Source organism: Triticum urartu, chromosome 2, assembly GCF_003073215.2.
Source record: "Triticum urartu cultivar G1812 chromosome 2, Tu2.1, whole genome shotgun sequence".
In the NCBI taxonomy this organism is placed as follows: Eukaryota; Viridiplantae; Streptophyta; class Magnoliopsida; order Poales; family Poaceae; genus Triticum; species Triticum urartu.
Window position 1 is genome coordinate 522,285,119 of NC_053023.1, and position 16,830 is coordinate 522,301,948.

Here is a 16,830-nt window from a genome sequence, read left to right on the forward strand (position 1 = left end):
CGTTAAGGCGGAGGAATTCTAACATTCCAACAGGTCATCGAGTGGTTGACCAGTCTCATGCTATATCATGACAGTCAGTTTTCGGCTTTCTCTACTGAGGTGCTCATCCGAATGAACCAGGGCACAATCGCAGTATTTCTCCTGGTGCTACCTTAGCCGGTAAAGCGGAACGTAAGGCACCAAAACACAGGAGCTGGGCAAACCCAACATTTGACCAAAGACAATGATTCGGAGCTGATGCATATAGGGCCAAACTCGCGACGCCGAACACTCCCTAAGGTATTCGGTCTTTGTGGTATAAATCGGGCCTAAATAATGGCCTTTGTAAGAGGCCCCTTGTGTCTAGGTACGTGCATTGTTCTGGCGTGGCCACATGCCAAGACATCAGCATCCTTCTCGACGGTGGATATGTATCAACAAGAGACAATAAAAAAGGTTTACGCAGGGTCTTAATCTAAAAAGAATCCTTGGAGCGGGTCCCTGCTGCACGTCTGCGCCTGTGTCTCCATTGTGCCGTATCCTGGACGGGTGTAGCACGATGATCGTCTGTAAAAGAGAGGAATTTAGGTGAAAAAAGTTGTCGTGTAAAAAGATAGTTTTTAAAGAAACCATGTATAATTCAAGATGAGAAGAAATTGCCACTTGTCTGTGCGCGTTGAGCCCCTTGCATTGATAAATAGGGGTGTGACCATTTATTTGGTATAAATAGCGGCGCCGGACTCGATTAGTTGTGTCTGAGGTCTTGACGACCTATTGGATGCGTTTGCTGGTCCGGACGCCTTTAGTGTGCGGCTACCAAGGCAGCCGCACTCTCTTCGGTGCGCAGAGATCGCTTGATATTTCCGTTCACTGAGATGATGCCACGTGGACCGGGCATCTCAAGTGTGAGGGAGGTGTAGTGTGGTATTGCATTAAAGCGAGCGAAAGCTTCGCGTCCGAGTAGTGCTTGATAGCCACTTTGGAACAGAGCAATGTGGAACGTTAAATGCTCACGGCGGAAGTTATCGGGGGAGCCGAATATAACTTGTAGTAGGAGGGAGCCCGTACAACGAGCCCCTGGGCCTGGTGTTACTCCTTTAAAGGTAGTATTGCTATGGCGAATTTTTGTTGGGTCTAGCCCCATCTCGCGGATTGTATCCTAATATATTAGGTTTAGATTGCTGCCACCGTCCATCAAGACTCGTGTGAAGTGATATCCGTCAATTACTGGGTCTAATACCAGGGCAGCCCATCCTGCGTGTCGGATACTTGCTGAGTAATCGCGATGGTCAAAAGTGATCGGTTGAGACGACCAGTGGCAGGACTTCGCGGTGACAGGCACTTGGGTATGTTTTCCTGGGAGTGCCGCGTTGTTTTTTCCCTTGATCACGTGTAACATGTTTACTGTTTTGACTTCTGGTGGAAATTTCTTTTGTTCCCCAGTGTCTTGCTTGGGAGGCTCGTCCCTGTCTTCACTTGGTGTATCCTCCCCTTTGTGTACGTCGTTGAGCTTGGTGTGTCCCCATGAGACAACATGTGTCAGTGAGGGTGCGTTCCCTTGGTTGGGTTTGCGGCGTGCAGGAGCGACCGTGTGAGGGTGCGATGCGACCGCGGCGTGCAGGAGCGACCGTGATAGCCATGCGCAAGTGTACCTCCTTCTCATTTTGAAAACTTTAGGCAAGCTTGGAAAAAATGTGTGGCGAAGTTTGGCAATACAAGGCCTAGACCCAAACAGGATAAGTACGTACGTACTAGGAGTACTAGTGTTAAAAAAGAAAGGTTGGGTTTTTCTTCATGGGATTTAATCAGTACAAATCCTCGTTTCACGTGTCAATTAATGCATATTTTTTTCCCCAAAGACCAAAGAGCTAACCATCTCACTCCTCATCACTTGATTAATGCAGCGCCATGCAAACCAACCTTCTCACTTCCGCATGCATGCAGGGAATATTAATGTCCTTGGTTGCTAACCCCATCAATTTTGCTTCGATTAGTGTTAGTGGCCCTTTGCAAATTGTAATTTTGATATACTGGCCTTGTGTACAAAAAATGGGGGTACTCCCTCCTTCCATCTATATAGGGCCTAATATGTTTTTTGAGACTAACTTTGACCAAGTTTTGGAGCAATAATATATGACATGGAAGTTACACAAAGCATACCATCAAATTCGTACGTGAAAGAAGCTTCCAATGATATAATTTTCACATTATATATCTCATGTATTATTAATCTTATCAATAGTCAAAGGCAGCCTTGAAAAATGCATTAGGCCCTATATAGATGGAAGGAGGGAGTAGTAACTATATTTGACTTCCTTCCCCATTGCGGTGACGTCGACGATAATTTTTTTAGGTGGTTTGGCGAAGTGTGTTTGACGGAGAACACCATTGAGGGATACCACGGTAAGTCATTCGCAAGTGCCGCCTGCAAGCCAAGACAGCCGCCTTATTTGCATCCAGGAAGTCGTTTACTAGTACTACTATAACTAATGCGGTGAGATGGCTTCTCGAAGAAGATGATGGAGAAGCGGAGTCAGCGAAGAGTGAAATGATGGTTGCTTCGTCCGTGCTTTTGTGACTTGACGCCTCACTGCTTTGTGATTTGTGATAGAAGGGACAGGGGAGTAGACTCTGTGCTCTATACTATACTACATGCGTCCAAGCATGGGAGAAAGAGGAGAGATGTTGCATTTTTCTATTCCTTCAATCAATCAATCAATCAGGGAGCTTCGGTTCCATCTTTTTGGCTTTGGCAACACTGTCCACAATGGTTCCCGTGATGCCAAAAGCTATTTTCACATTTGGCTACACATTGTGGATGCCCATAACCATACTACTTGGTTTTGCTCCTGTGTGCTATCTATACAAATCTCAATTATATTGATCTAAAAAATTATAGAATCGAGATTAGTAAAAAGGAGGTGATTTTGCCGCGCGGATGGCGGGGGAGGTTTCTTATTTTCGGAGGACATTGTCCTGGCGGTTTGCTAACATGCGGTCCCAAGTGTCAGTGCTTTACCAAGCCGATCCGCGTCCCACATGAGGCAGAACAACGGCAGAAGCAACACGTGGTTAAGTTGAAGAAGATGAGGGAGAAGCATATTCAGCAATGAGTGAAATGATGGTTGCTTCGTCCCTCCAACTTAACTGCGGGAAAGGTGCAGCTTTGTGATTTGACGCCTCATTGCTCATTACTACGCCGGTGCCATGACTGGGGTGCTTCACCCCGGCTGCTCTGCGCTGTATTCCGGTATGGCACGTGGACCTGGTAGCTTGATGTCCCACATGTCGGTGAAAGGGACTAGAAGATTTATGAAAGCGAGCGCTCCACTCTTACAACGGAGGAGTAGACGCACGACGGCCCAGTGAACTGTCACTTGTAATGTATAGTACTATAGTTTTGCTGTTTCGCACGATCCATCGATACAAACCTGATTAAACAGGAAAGGACGGGATTTTTCCCGCTCGGTAGATGATACTGTCCATACATTTCAAAGGCAATTTTAATGTATGCAAACTGAATAATTATAAGTAACAATATGATATCTAGTAAAACTAAAAACACATATGATTTATTGTGTTAGAGTGTAGTAGTAGTGATGTATTGCATAGTTGTTAGATGTAACATGCGAGAATGTGTAGAGATGTAGTTTTGGAGGGCCTACAGAGAGAAAAGCATAATACGGTCACCGAACTTCAGAATAAGCTGATTACGGTCACTATATACATTTTACGGTGATTATACGGTCACTTGCTCACAGCTCAGCATCGGATTGCACTCTGTTGACCGGCCAAATAGTCTGCGTGGTGCCATGTTGACTAGTTAAATTAACCACGTTCGTTGTGGGTCCCACCTGTCAGTTCGCATAGGCAAAAGGTCGTGTGGTGTACTGGTGTGTGCATGCATGCATGTGTGTGTGCGTGTGAGTGTTGCGTGCGTGCGTGGGTCCATGTGTTTGTGTGAGTGTTGCGTGGATGCAGTTCGTGTGCATGCGTGCGTGTGTGTATAATCACCACACCAGCTCCTGTGTGTTAAAACAGACGGCTCAGCATACCAATACAAGGCCACCTTGTGCGCTGTGCCCGCGGTCATGACTTCGAACCACCATCCAAATATTTTTTTGTCGTTTGTTTTCATTCTTACTAGCAAGATGCCCGTGCGTTGCATGTAACATCAATATGCATTTGTATGACTTGTTTATCTTGTGAGAGAAAAGGATGAACGAGGGAAGGCCTTATTTGCAAATGTGGAGAGGTGTGTGGGTACCTTTTTGCAAAATTGCCATAGTTTCTTTCCTATCCGTCAGATATAAATCGGACGGCCTATATTGCAGGATGGCAGGCACACCATCATCACCAACTCTGTTTTTTTATAAGTGTGTATTTTATGTATTTTATAAGACTGTAGATGCAGAGTAGATACAAGTCGACAGGTGGGCACGATGGTAGTGAGATAATGTGATGCAACACTAGAGGTGCCACGTGGAGCGTTTAACTGGTCAACTAGTCATGTCATGAGCAAATACAGAGTTGTACGGTGAGCCCGTGACTGCATAATAACCACTAAACGTAAATGGTGACTGTAATGAGTGGATTTTGAAGTCCAATGTACGTATCGTGCTTTCGCTTCAAATACAATGATAGTCATTGCATATATCGCGAGAGAAAGATGGAACATGCGTGAATTTTCTGGGGGCTTACTTTTAGAGGACCTGGAGATAGTGTTGTGTGCATACGTGAAAGGGGCGTACAGGGGGGTATGCGATGGAGAGAGAGATGCTCTTCGTTTCTCTTTATTATGACTAACTTTGTATATAGTATAAAAATATTCAAATTCACAGTGCGGAATAAATATCATTGTGGGCACCATGCAATGCAAATTAGCGTTCGTACACCTCCATATAACTTTGTAATGTTGTATATATGTAGAAACTCTAAAATAATTTTTTGGCCACACTTTATTCAAAAGGAATGTTGTATGCGAAATAAACGTGAAGAGAGGGCTTTTTAGATCAATGGGGTACGTGATGTAACATGTGTGAATGTGTAGTTGATGCATTTGGCGGGGCCTAGAGAGGTATGTGTGTGTATTACATATTCGAGAGAGGCATGGATAGAGTGGCCTAAAGGGGGGGGGGCGTGGGAGAGATAGCACGAGAAATGAGAGTGGTCTAGAGAGAGAGAGACGAATATGACGTCATGACAAGAGATTCCATTCCCTTGAGTGTGTATATGAAAGGGGGGAGGGAATAGAGGCACCAGGAGAAATTTTCTGTGTGTGTGGTGTTTGTGTTGGTATGTGTGGGTGTGAGAAGATAATGAGACGTGGGGGCAGAGGGTGTGTCACCGCGTGAGGTCCGGTGGGTCGAGGTGAGGCCCTTTGTTCTGTTCCATCCTGCGCCACATTGGTCGGCCCGTGATGCATTTAGGAAGACCCATGGATGACTAGTCGTACAAGACAAAGATAGCAGAATTGTGAAGGACTCTGTGTCCACTAACAAAGCCGGCTAGGATTTGTAACCCTAGCTTCTCTGATATTACTATTCATCCAACCTACCTTTAAGTGGCATCCTACAGAATGCTCTGCTAGAATCATACTCGTCGATTAGGAAGAGAGGTGTGAGACAATGCGTGAGAGATAGGCGTAAAGATAATGTGCATACATGAGACATGTAGGCAGGTCCATGTATATAGAAATGGTCGATGAGGATTGTGCATGTGTATGTTTGCGAGAGGAAGAGTGCTTGTGATAAAGGTTAGTGAAAACAGTTGTAAATGGTTACGAGAGGGAGGGATGGTTATATCTAGAGCATGTGTGCGAGAAATACACCTTGGGAGAGAGTGTGTGAGCATGTGTGAGAGACCACTGATGGAGAGTGAAACTACACGTAAAAGACTGCTCTACACATTGATTAAAGATATAAATTGTATCCAAATATTAGGATGGGATCATGATATTTGCAATTCGTGTAAGGAGCGGTCATTGATCCATCAGACATCTAGATTCTATCGAATTTGAGCATGTCTATGTTATTATTCAACACAATTGATCCACATAGTTAGTATTTTGAACTCCAGACAATGCATCGCTTTAGCAATCGAATATAAACTGAGTATAGTTCATGTTGTGTGTGTAAAGCACATTATACATAACAAAGTTACACAATGAACATTATAAATAGCTACCTATGAACTAGCATACATTTGAATTCAACTTAAGGTGGTTTAAAAAAATCGAATTCAACATGAAGTCCATTCAATTATTTGAATTTGATATGATGGCATTTGTAAATCATACCTAAATTATGGGGGCACCAATCTTTGCTTTGATTTTGTACATAATAGCATATGTAGTCGTGTACAAAATAGATTCTAATTTAGCTCCTCCATTCCAAAATAATCGTAGTTATAGGATTTTCAAGTGTCAAAATTTCAAAAAGAAGCGGATAATTTAATGAGGTTTTCAAACATACAAGGTCAAAATTAATGTTGTCTATTTAGGTCAATCCTCATAGTTCAAGAGTACTCTAAACGTGAATGCTTGTGTTTCAAAATTTCGAACGAAGCGCCAAAAGAGCCTCTACTCGCCCGAAATCGCGTGAGACCAATGTTTGGTAGTACAAGGAAATTATTTTTCTAATAACTCCGACCCGTGAAACCTACCGGCCCGACGTCCAAAGGTCTAAACCGGGGTAGGTTTGTAGCTTCATCTAGACGCCACGCAACCGGATCCGAAAAACATTCATACACAATGGCCGCCCAAGCACACATGCGCGCGGCCGAAATCGCTCCCGCCCACTATTTGGGACACCTGGGATTACCATCCTACCCCCGACCCGCAGTAGGTCCAAAATTTAAGAGGGGGGCAAAGTTTGTACTTTCCCCAAATCTCAAACAAGTGTGTCCCATTTCTGTTCAAAAAGCAAAAAACAAGCGCGTCCCAGACCAAAACATGGTTCCCCCCACCCGTCCGATTCCCCATTCATACTCCGTAGGCGCCAAAACTACCTCTCCACCAGCCGCGAAACCCCGGCGTCCTCCGTCCGCCACGCCATCCCACCCATCAACCGTCGCCCTCCTCCATCACGCCGGAGCCGATACCCCGACATCGTCGTCCACCGCCACCTCAACCGCAACGCCCTCCACGGCTAGTAGTTGAAGCCGAGGCCGAGCCGTCCGTACCCGAGCCAGTTCAACCACGCTGTCCTGCGCCTCACCGCTGCCGCTCCAACTTCGCCACCCTCCACCGCACCGGAGTTGTTCCTTCTACGCCGTCCTTCGCCGCATCGGATCTGCTTCCCCTTCGCCGACATACGGCCACGGCAACACAGTCAACAATTTGGCCGTGGGTTCGTCCAAGACTGCACCCTCTAGAACATCGGTTTCCCCGGTAAAAAGAAGAAAATCGGCGCGACTTGTGGAGGTGACCACACCGGCAACCGAAAAAGGTACTCCTCTTCCCTTATTCGTGCAAATCTTACGTCTCTGCTTGCACGGTATTCATCCCACAGAAGACACTAGTTGACCACTTCTTCTTGATACTAGATGTTCCTAGTAACTCGCGATGCACAAGGCTTCTCCTCATATACTATTTCACCTTAGCTAGAGGTCCGTCGCCCCCCTGAATTTCAATTTCTGGCCACTTGATTCCCAATTAACGGAAGCATTCCCCGGCGTAACAGGCGCTAGTACGCCTATTATGCTGGGGAAGCAGCGCCTTGGTGTTTATCTTAGGGGCGTGTGCGGCCTAGAGCTACTGGCGCCCGATCTGGAGGTCGGCCGGGATTAAAGGGATGGCCTGGGGGCGCTGCCAAGCACGGCGGTGGTGTGAGGTCGATGGGAGGGCGGGGCGGCGGAGCCAGGGATCTGGGCCGGTGGTCGCTAGCGGTTCGAGAAAGATCATCAACAGTGACTGGCGGGAGGTAGACGAAGTCCATCTGCCTGTTCCTTATAGATCGGACGGTTCATTAAAAAAATCGACTGACCTATTTATTTTCAGTCGACTGTTATCTTAGATATGACCACATGTGGTGGTGTGCTGGAGGAGTACCTGCATTTCCTGTGCTCATATACTACAAAATCATATAGAGTAGAATCTAATTTTGTTTGCCATGCAATGTTGTAGAGCTATCATATGTCTCCTGTCATTTATTTTTCAGCCACCTGCTATCTGCTACTTTTACAGTGCACTAGTTCTGCACACACTTCACCCTTACTCTCACTGTTGTGTTTTTATGAAAGGGTATTTCAGACTCTGCTGCCATGAGAGAAGCCAAAAAGAAAAGAGAGAAGTCACTCCAGTTTGGTGTGCGGGTAGGCAAGACACGTTTCAGCGCTATAATGGGTGTAGTGTCAGCAGATGGAGATGGTAAACGTAGCTCTGGAGTTGATGACCTCGCTCGCAATGAACCACCATCTCAAGTGCTTGCTTTAACTTCGCGGTGTCATATGTGGTTGCATGTTCCATATGGTGTCTAGCTTGTATTCGAAAGGCCGAAGTCGGTAAGATAAGGAAAGATATGTTTTTACATGAACCACCATCCCGTGAGCACCAGAAGACAAATAGCTAGTTAGGGCACTGGCCGAGCCAGTGACAAGCCCAGCAAAGATAGGCATCACCTGGAAGCCAACTAAAAAGCTGCGATGGTGGTGAAGCAGCCCGCCTCCCACCAGGCTCTCAGGTCCTAGATGATCATGCTCACCGCTCCAGCCGGATGTCTAGCTTGTATTGCTTCCAATTTGGTTAAATTGCATCTGCTTAGCTTACACATTATACCTTTGAATATGACATGTCTTTCTGTTTTTGGTACATACTAGTACATCTGTGTATTAACCATGTTCTTACATCAAACTAATGTTCTTGTGTATCCCTCATCAATCACTTATAACGAGGCAGGCAGGCAAGGGGACCACTCCTCATTTAAAGAATGCAGCGTCAGCCTCCCGACATGATTCTCAAGAAACAGAAATGCTAGATGAAGATAGTGAACGTAGCTCTATAGTTGATTACAACATTTCCCCTACACTAGCATCGCAGGTGCTTGCTCTAACTTGGCAGCGTGATATGTGGTTGCATGTTGCATATGGTGTCTAGATTGTAATTCTTCCAATCTGGTTAAACTGCATGTGCTAGTCTTCTTAGCTTATACATTATACCTGTTAATGTGACATGCCTTCCTGTATTTAGTACATAGTACATCTGCCTATTAAGCATGTCCTTACATAAAACTATTGTTTTTTGTATCCCGCATCAATCAACATGACGAGACACCTTTAGTATATGCAGTGCGATATTTGTTGCATCTTTCATATGATTTATAGCATGCACTGCTTCTAATTTGTTGAAATTCCATTTATGATGGGACGCTTTTAACTTGGCAGAGTCATATTGGTTGCATCTTTCATGTGGTGTCTAGCTTGCATTGCTTCTTATTTGCTGGAGTGGTTTCTTCTTAGTTTACACAAACAGTTGTGAACATGCCATGTCGTCCTGTTTTTCGTACATATTCCATCCTGGTATCATGTGTTTGCCTTACATCAAAGTAGTGATTGTCAGTATCATGCATGAATGAGTTATGAAGAGAGAATTTTATTGCTTTTTCTTGTCAGTTTTACTTGACAATTCAAAAATCAATAAAGCGGAAGGAAGTTAGCAAGGCAGCGGATAAAGGTGCTCCTTCCGAACGGAGGGTCTCTACAGTTTCTACTCCTCCACACCCCAAGATGATTTCCAAGACAACACATGCATAGACACTCAACAAAGCTGTGTTTATGATGAGCACGTCTCCCCTAGTGCAGCATCACCGGTGCTCCCTCTAACTTGGCACCGTTATATGTGGTTGCATGTTATGTGTGATGTCTAGCTTGTATTGCTTCTAATTTTGTTGAATTCCATCTGCTTACTTTACACATTATACTTGAATAAGACACGTGTTCCTGTTTCTAGAACATACAATATCCGTCTATCACACCATGTTCTTACATCAAATTACTACTGTTGTGTAACCTGCAACAATCACTTATCATAAGACACATTTGACTTTGGAGTGTGATATAGGTTACATCTCACATTCTTTTCTAGCTTGTATTACTAATTTGTTGAAATGGCACTTATGACGAGACAGTTTTAACTTGGTAGAGTGATATTCGTTGCATCTTTCATATGGTGTCTAGCTTTCATTGCTTCTAATTTGTTGAAATGCCTTCTCCTTAGTTTACACATCATAAGTTGTGAATATGCAATGCTGTGAATATGCAATGGCACTAATGACGAGAGGCCTCTAACATGGTAGTGTGATGTTGTTTGCATCTTGCATATGATTTATTTCTTGTACTGCTTCACATTTGTTTAAACGCCATTTATGATGAGACACTGTTAACTTGGCAGAGTGATATTTGTAGCATCTTTCATATGGTGTCTACCTTCCATTGCATTGCTTCTAATTTGGGGAAATGTCTTCTTCTTAGTTTACACATCATAGTTCTGGTTATCTCTTCCGTCCTGTTTTTCATACATATTACATCCTCCTATCATGTGGTTGTCTAACATCAAAGTTTAGTTTGTCTGCATCACGCATCAATTTGTTCTGAAGAACTAAATTGTTATTCGTTTTTCTTGTCGGCTTGACTTAACATGGCATAGAGAAAGAGGAAGAAACATAGAATGATATGGAATGAGAAGCGGATGAATCCTGCAGATTCTGCTGGTACTGATGGTGCAATAGAAGGTCAAAGTCCAGCAGAAAATTCTACAAACACGGCATCCCATGCTACACGAGTTGCAAAAAAGACAAACAGAAACAAATAGCTGCCACCAAACAAGCAGAGACAGCCCTAGTTCTTGCAACACCTACCACAGTACTACCAGCTGCACGATGTACTCATGCGTCAACTGAGCTAGCAGCACGTTCCCAAGCTCCCTTGCCACCTGACACTACTTCCCAAGCACTCTTGACACAAGACGAGTTGGCAATATCAGATGAACCTTGTGAGCTTCAACAGCAAGAAGGTAGTTGCTAGAGTCAAGTTACAACTGCATGCTTCTTTATATGTAGTCTCACTGTTTGATGTACACTAACACTTCCTATGTTTGTTGTTGGACTAGCACCTAGGCGCAAGAGGAAACAGACATCAGGGATAATGCTCGATAGGTTATCTAAATCTAGAGGAGGAAGAATGGAGATCTGTTTTGAGGCTGGTTTAAAAAGGCCACGTGATGCTACACAGTCAGCCAAGTTAGTATCAGAGGAAGCGGTTGCTGTTAGGTGTCATGTACGTATCCTCCAAACATGGATTCAGTACAGGAATGACAAAGACGAAACCCAGTTCAACATCTTCCTCGACCATTTATCTGTAATTATGGTTATGTATGGAAACTAGTAATATCGTCTTGCTCTGTCCAATACTTTCTAGGTTGCTGATAATGAGACTCCCATAATTTTCAACAGATGAGGTTCAAGTTGGATAGCCAAGATGATGCAACCAGACAAGCTTGCACCCATGTTTTCAACTCTGCTCTACGACAGTATCGGTATAACTTGAGGAAAACTCACTTTGAAGGCAAGGCTAACAGTGAACTTGCCCAAACATCTCCAATGGAAAATATATCTGATGAAGACTGGAGAGGCCTCGTTAAACACTGGTCCGATCCGAAGTATCAGGTACATTATATATATGTCATCAGATCACATGTTGAAGTCCTATTTACGCATGTGCCACACAAATCTATCTTCTTGTAGGTGAACTGTTCAAAGAACAAGGCCAACCGTACGAAAGTGAAATTCCAACAGATGACAGGATCTCGTAGCTATATTGCACACTGTGAGACTCTTGTAATTAGCTGCTGTTTCACTCTTTTTGCTGTACCATATTATCAGATCCATATTGACTTGTTCCAAATGCAGAGGAAAGCCCACAAGGACCAAAAAGTACCTGAACCAAATGTTGTGGAAATCTTCAAGGACTGTCACACCAGCAAGAAGAAGGGCATGACTACACCAGTCAAAGCCGCTGTTGTAAGTCCTTCATCCTCATGCCTTTTAACTACTACTTACTCTGACTTGTGCCTTGAACCGCATGGTTTGCAGCCAATGTCTATTACTCTTTTCAATTTTATACACAATTGTCTTAGCGTATCATTGCACCTTACAAGGTTTAAAAGAGAGGGGTGATGTTCCTTTGATCTTGACCCGTAATCTAGTTCCGTGCTGGACTTGCCCACACAAGTTACAATTGCCTGTTTGTCTGTTCTCAGTTGTTTTGTGATATGAATGACGTCATTGAAGGAAATATGCCCTAGAGGCAATAATAATGTTATTATTTTATTTCCTTATATCATGATAAATGTTTATTATTCATGCTAGAATTGTTTTATCCGGAAACATAATACTTGTGTGAATACATAGACAAACCAAACGTCACTAGTATGCCTCTACTTGACTAGCTCGTTAATCGAATATGGTTATGTTTCCTAAACATAGACATGTGTTGTCATTTGATTAATGGGATCACATCATTAGGAGAATGATATGATTGACATGACCCATTCCATTAGCTTAGCACCCGATCGTTTAGTATGTTGCTATTGCTTTCTTCATGACTTATACATGTTCCTATGACTATGAGATTATGCAACTCCCGTTTGCCGGAGGAACACTTTGTGTGCTACCAAACGTCACAACGTAACTGGGTGATTATAAAGGAGCTCTACAGGTGTCTCCAAAGGTACATGTTGGGTTGGCGTATTTCGAGATTAGGATTTGTCACTCCGATTGTCGGAGAGGTATCTTTGGGCCCTCTCAGTAATGCACATCACATAAGCCTTGCAAGCATTACAACTAATGAGTTAGTTGCAAGATGATGTATTACGAAACGAGTAAAGAGACTTGCCGGTAATGAGATTGAACTAGGTATTGAGATACCGATGACCCAATCTCGGGCAAGTAACATACCGATGACAAAGGGAACAATATATGTTGTTATGCGGTCTGACCGATAAAGATCTTCGTAGAATATGTGGGAGCCAATATGAGCATCCAAGTTCCGCTATTGGTTATTGATCAGAGATGTGTCTCGGTCATGTCTACATTGTTCTCGAAACCGTAGGGTCCGCACGCTTAAGGTTTTGATGACAGTTATATTATGAGTTTATGCATTTTGATGTACCAAAGTTTGTTCGGAGTCCCGGATGTGATCACGAACATGACGAGGAGTCTCGAAATGGTCGAGACATAAAGATTGATATATTGGAAGCCTATATTTGGATATCGGAAGTGTTTCGAGTGAAATCGGGATTTTACCGGAGTACCGGGAGGTTACCGGAACCCCCCGGGAGGTATATGTGCCTTAGTGGGCTTTAGTGGAAGAGAGGAGAGGTGGCCAGGGCTGGGCCATGCGCCCCTCCCCCTAGTCCGAATAGGACAAGGAGAGGGGGGCGGCGCCCCCCTTCCTTCTCTCTCTCCTCTCTCCCCCTCCCGAATCCTATTCCAACTAGGAAAGGGGGGGAATCCTACTCCTGGTGGGAGTAGGACTCCTCCTGGCGCGCCCTCCTTCTGGCCGGCCGCACCTCCCCCTGCTCCTTTATATACGGGGGCAGGGGGCACCCCTAGACACACAAGTTGATCCACGTGATCATATTCTTAGCCGTGTGCGGTGCCCCCTTCCACCATAATCCTCAATAATATTGTAGCGGTGCTTAGGCGAAGCCCTGCGACGGTAGTACATCAAGATTGTCACCACGCCGTCGTGCTGACGGTACTCTTCCCCAACACTTTTCTGGATCGGAGTCCGGGGATCGTCATCGAGCTGAACGTGTGCTAGAACTCGGAGGTGCCGTAGTTTCGGTATTTGATCGGTCGGGCCGTGAAGACGTACGACTACATCAACCGCGTTGTGCTAACGCTTCCACTGTCGATCTACAAGGGTACGTAGATCACACTCTCCCCTCTCGTTGTTATGCATCACCATGATCTTGCGTGTGCGTAGGAATTTTTTTGAAATTACTACGTTCCCCAATAGTGGTATCCGAGCCTAGGTTTTATGTGTTGATGTTATATGCACGAGTAGAACACAAGTGAGTTGTGGGCGATATAAGTCATACTGCTTACCAGCATGTCATACTTTGGTTCGGCGGTATTGTTGGACGAAGCGGCCCGGACCGACATTACGCGTACGCTTACGCGAGACCGGTTCTCCCGACGTGCTTTGCACAAAGGTGGCTAGCGGGTGACGGTTTCTCCAACTTTAGTTGAACCGAGTGTGGCTACGCCCGGTCCTTGCGAAGGTTAAAACAGCACCAACTTGACAAACTATCGTTGTGGTTTTGATGCGTAGGTAAGATTGGTTCTTGCTTAAGCCCGTAGCAGCCACGTAAAACTTGCAACAACAAAGTAGAGGACGTCTAACTTGTTTTTGCAGGGCATGTTGTGATGTGATATGGTCAAGACATGATGCTAAATTTTATTGTATGAGATGATCATGTTTGTAACCGAGTTATCGGCAACTGGCAGGAGCCATATGGTTGTCGCTTTATTGTATGCAATGCAATCGCGCTGTAATGTTTTACTTTATCACTAAGCGGTAGCGATAGTCGTGGAAGCATAAAATTGGCGAGACGACAACGATGCTATGATGGAGATCAAGGTGTCGCGCCGGTGACGATGGTGATCACGACGATGCTTCGAAGATGGAGATCACAAGCACAAGATGATGATGGCCATATCATATCACTTATATTGATTGCATGTGATGTTTGTCTTTTATGCATCTTATCTTGCTTTGATTAACGGTAGCATTATAAGATGATCTCTCACTAATTATCAAGAAGTGTTCTCCCTGAGTATGCACCGTTGCGAAAGTTCTTCATGCTGAGACACCACGTGATGATCGGGTGTGATAGGCTCTACGTTCAAATACAACGGGTGCAAAACAGTTGCACACGCGGAATACTCAGGTTATACTTGACGAGCCAAGCATATACAGATATGGCCTTGGAACACGGAGACCGAAAGGTCGAGCGTGAATCATATAGTAGATATTATCAACATAGTGATGTTCACCAATGAAACTACTCAATCTCACGTGATGATCGAACATGGTTTAGTTGATTTGGATCACGTAATCACTTAGAGTATTAGAGGGATGTCTATCTAAGTGGGAGTTCTTTAAGTAATATGATTAATTGAACCTAAATTTATCATGAAACTTAGTACCTGATAGTATCTTTCTTGTTTATGTTTGATTGTAGATAGATGGCCCGTGCTGTTGTTCCGTTGAATTTTAATGCGTTCCTTGAGAAAGCAAAGTTGAAAGATGATGGTAGCAATTACACGGACTGGGTCCATAACTTGAGGATTATCCTCATTGCTGCATAGAAGAATTACGTCCTGGAAGCACTGCTAGGTGCCAGGCCTGCTGCTGGAGCAACACCAGATGTTATGAACGTCTGGCAGAGCAAAGCTGATGACTACTCGATAGTTCAGTGTGCCATGCTTTACGGCTTAGAATCGGGACTTCAATGACGTTTTGAACATCATGGAGCATATGAGATGTTCCAGGAGTTGAAGTTAATATTTCAAGCAAATGCCTGGATTGAGAGATATGAAGTCTCCAATAAGTTCTATAGCTGCAAGATGGAGGAGAATAGTTCTGTCAGTGAGCATATACTCAAAATGTTTGGGTATAATAATCACTTGATTCAATTGGGAGTTAATCTTCCAGATGATTGCATCATTGACAAAATTCTCCAATCACTGCCACCAAGCTACAAGAGCTTCGTGATGAACTATAATATGCAAGGGATGAATAAGACTATTCCCGAGCTCTTTGCAATGCTGAAAGCTGCGGAGGTAGAAATCAAGAAGGAGCATCAAGTGTTGATGGTCAACAAGACCAGTAGTTTCAAGAAAAAGGGCAAAGGGAAGAAGAAGGGGAACTTCAAAAAGAATAGCAAGCAAGTTGCTACTCAAGAGAAGAGACCCAAACCTGGACCTAAGCCTGAAACTGAGTGCTTCTACTGCAAGCAGACTGGTCACTGGAAGCGGAACTGCCCCAAGTATTTGGCGGATAAGAAGGATGGCAAGGTGAACAAAGGTATATGTGATACACATGTTATTGATGTGTACCTTACTAATGCTCGTAGTAGCACCTGAGTATTTGATACTGGTTCTGTTGCTAATATTTGCAACTCGAAACAGGGACTAGAGATTAAGCGAAGATTGGCTAAGGACGAGGTGACGATGCGCGTGGGAAATGGTTCCAAAGTCGATGTGATCGCAGTCGGCACGCTACCTCTACATCTACCTTCGGGATTAGTATTAGACCTAAATAATTGTTATTTGGTGCTAGCGTTAAGCATGAACATTATATCTGGATCTTGTTTGATGCGAGACAGTTATTCATTTAAATCAGAGAATAATGGTTGTTCTATTTACATGAGTAATATCTTTTATGGTCATGCACCCTTAAAGAGTGGTCTATTCTTATTAAATCTCGATAGTAGTGACACACATATTCATAGTGTTGAAACCAAAAGATGCAAAGTTGATAATGATAGTGCAACTTATTTGTGGCACTACCGTTTGGGTCATATCGGTATAAAGCGCATGAAGAAACCCCATACTGATGGGCTTTTGGACCACTTGATTATGAATCACTTGGTACTTGCGAACCGTGCCTTATGGGTAAGATGACAGAAACATCGTTCTCCGGTACTATGGAGAGAGCAACAAATTTATTGGAAATCATACATACAGATGTATGTGGTCCGATGAATGTTGAGGCTCGTGGCGGATATCGTTATTTTCTCACCTTCACAGATGACTTAAGCAGATATGGGTATATCTACTTAATGAA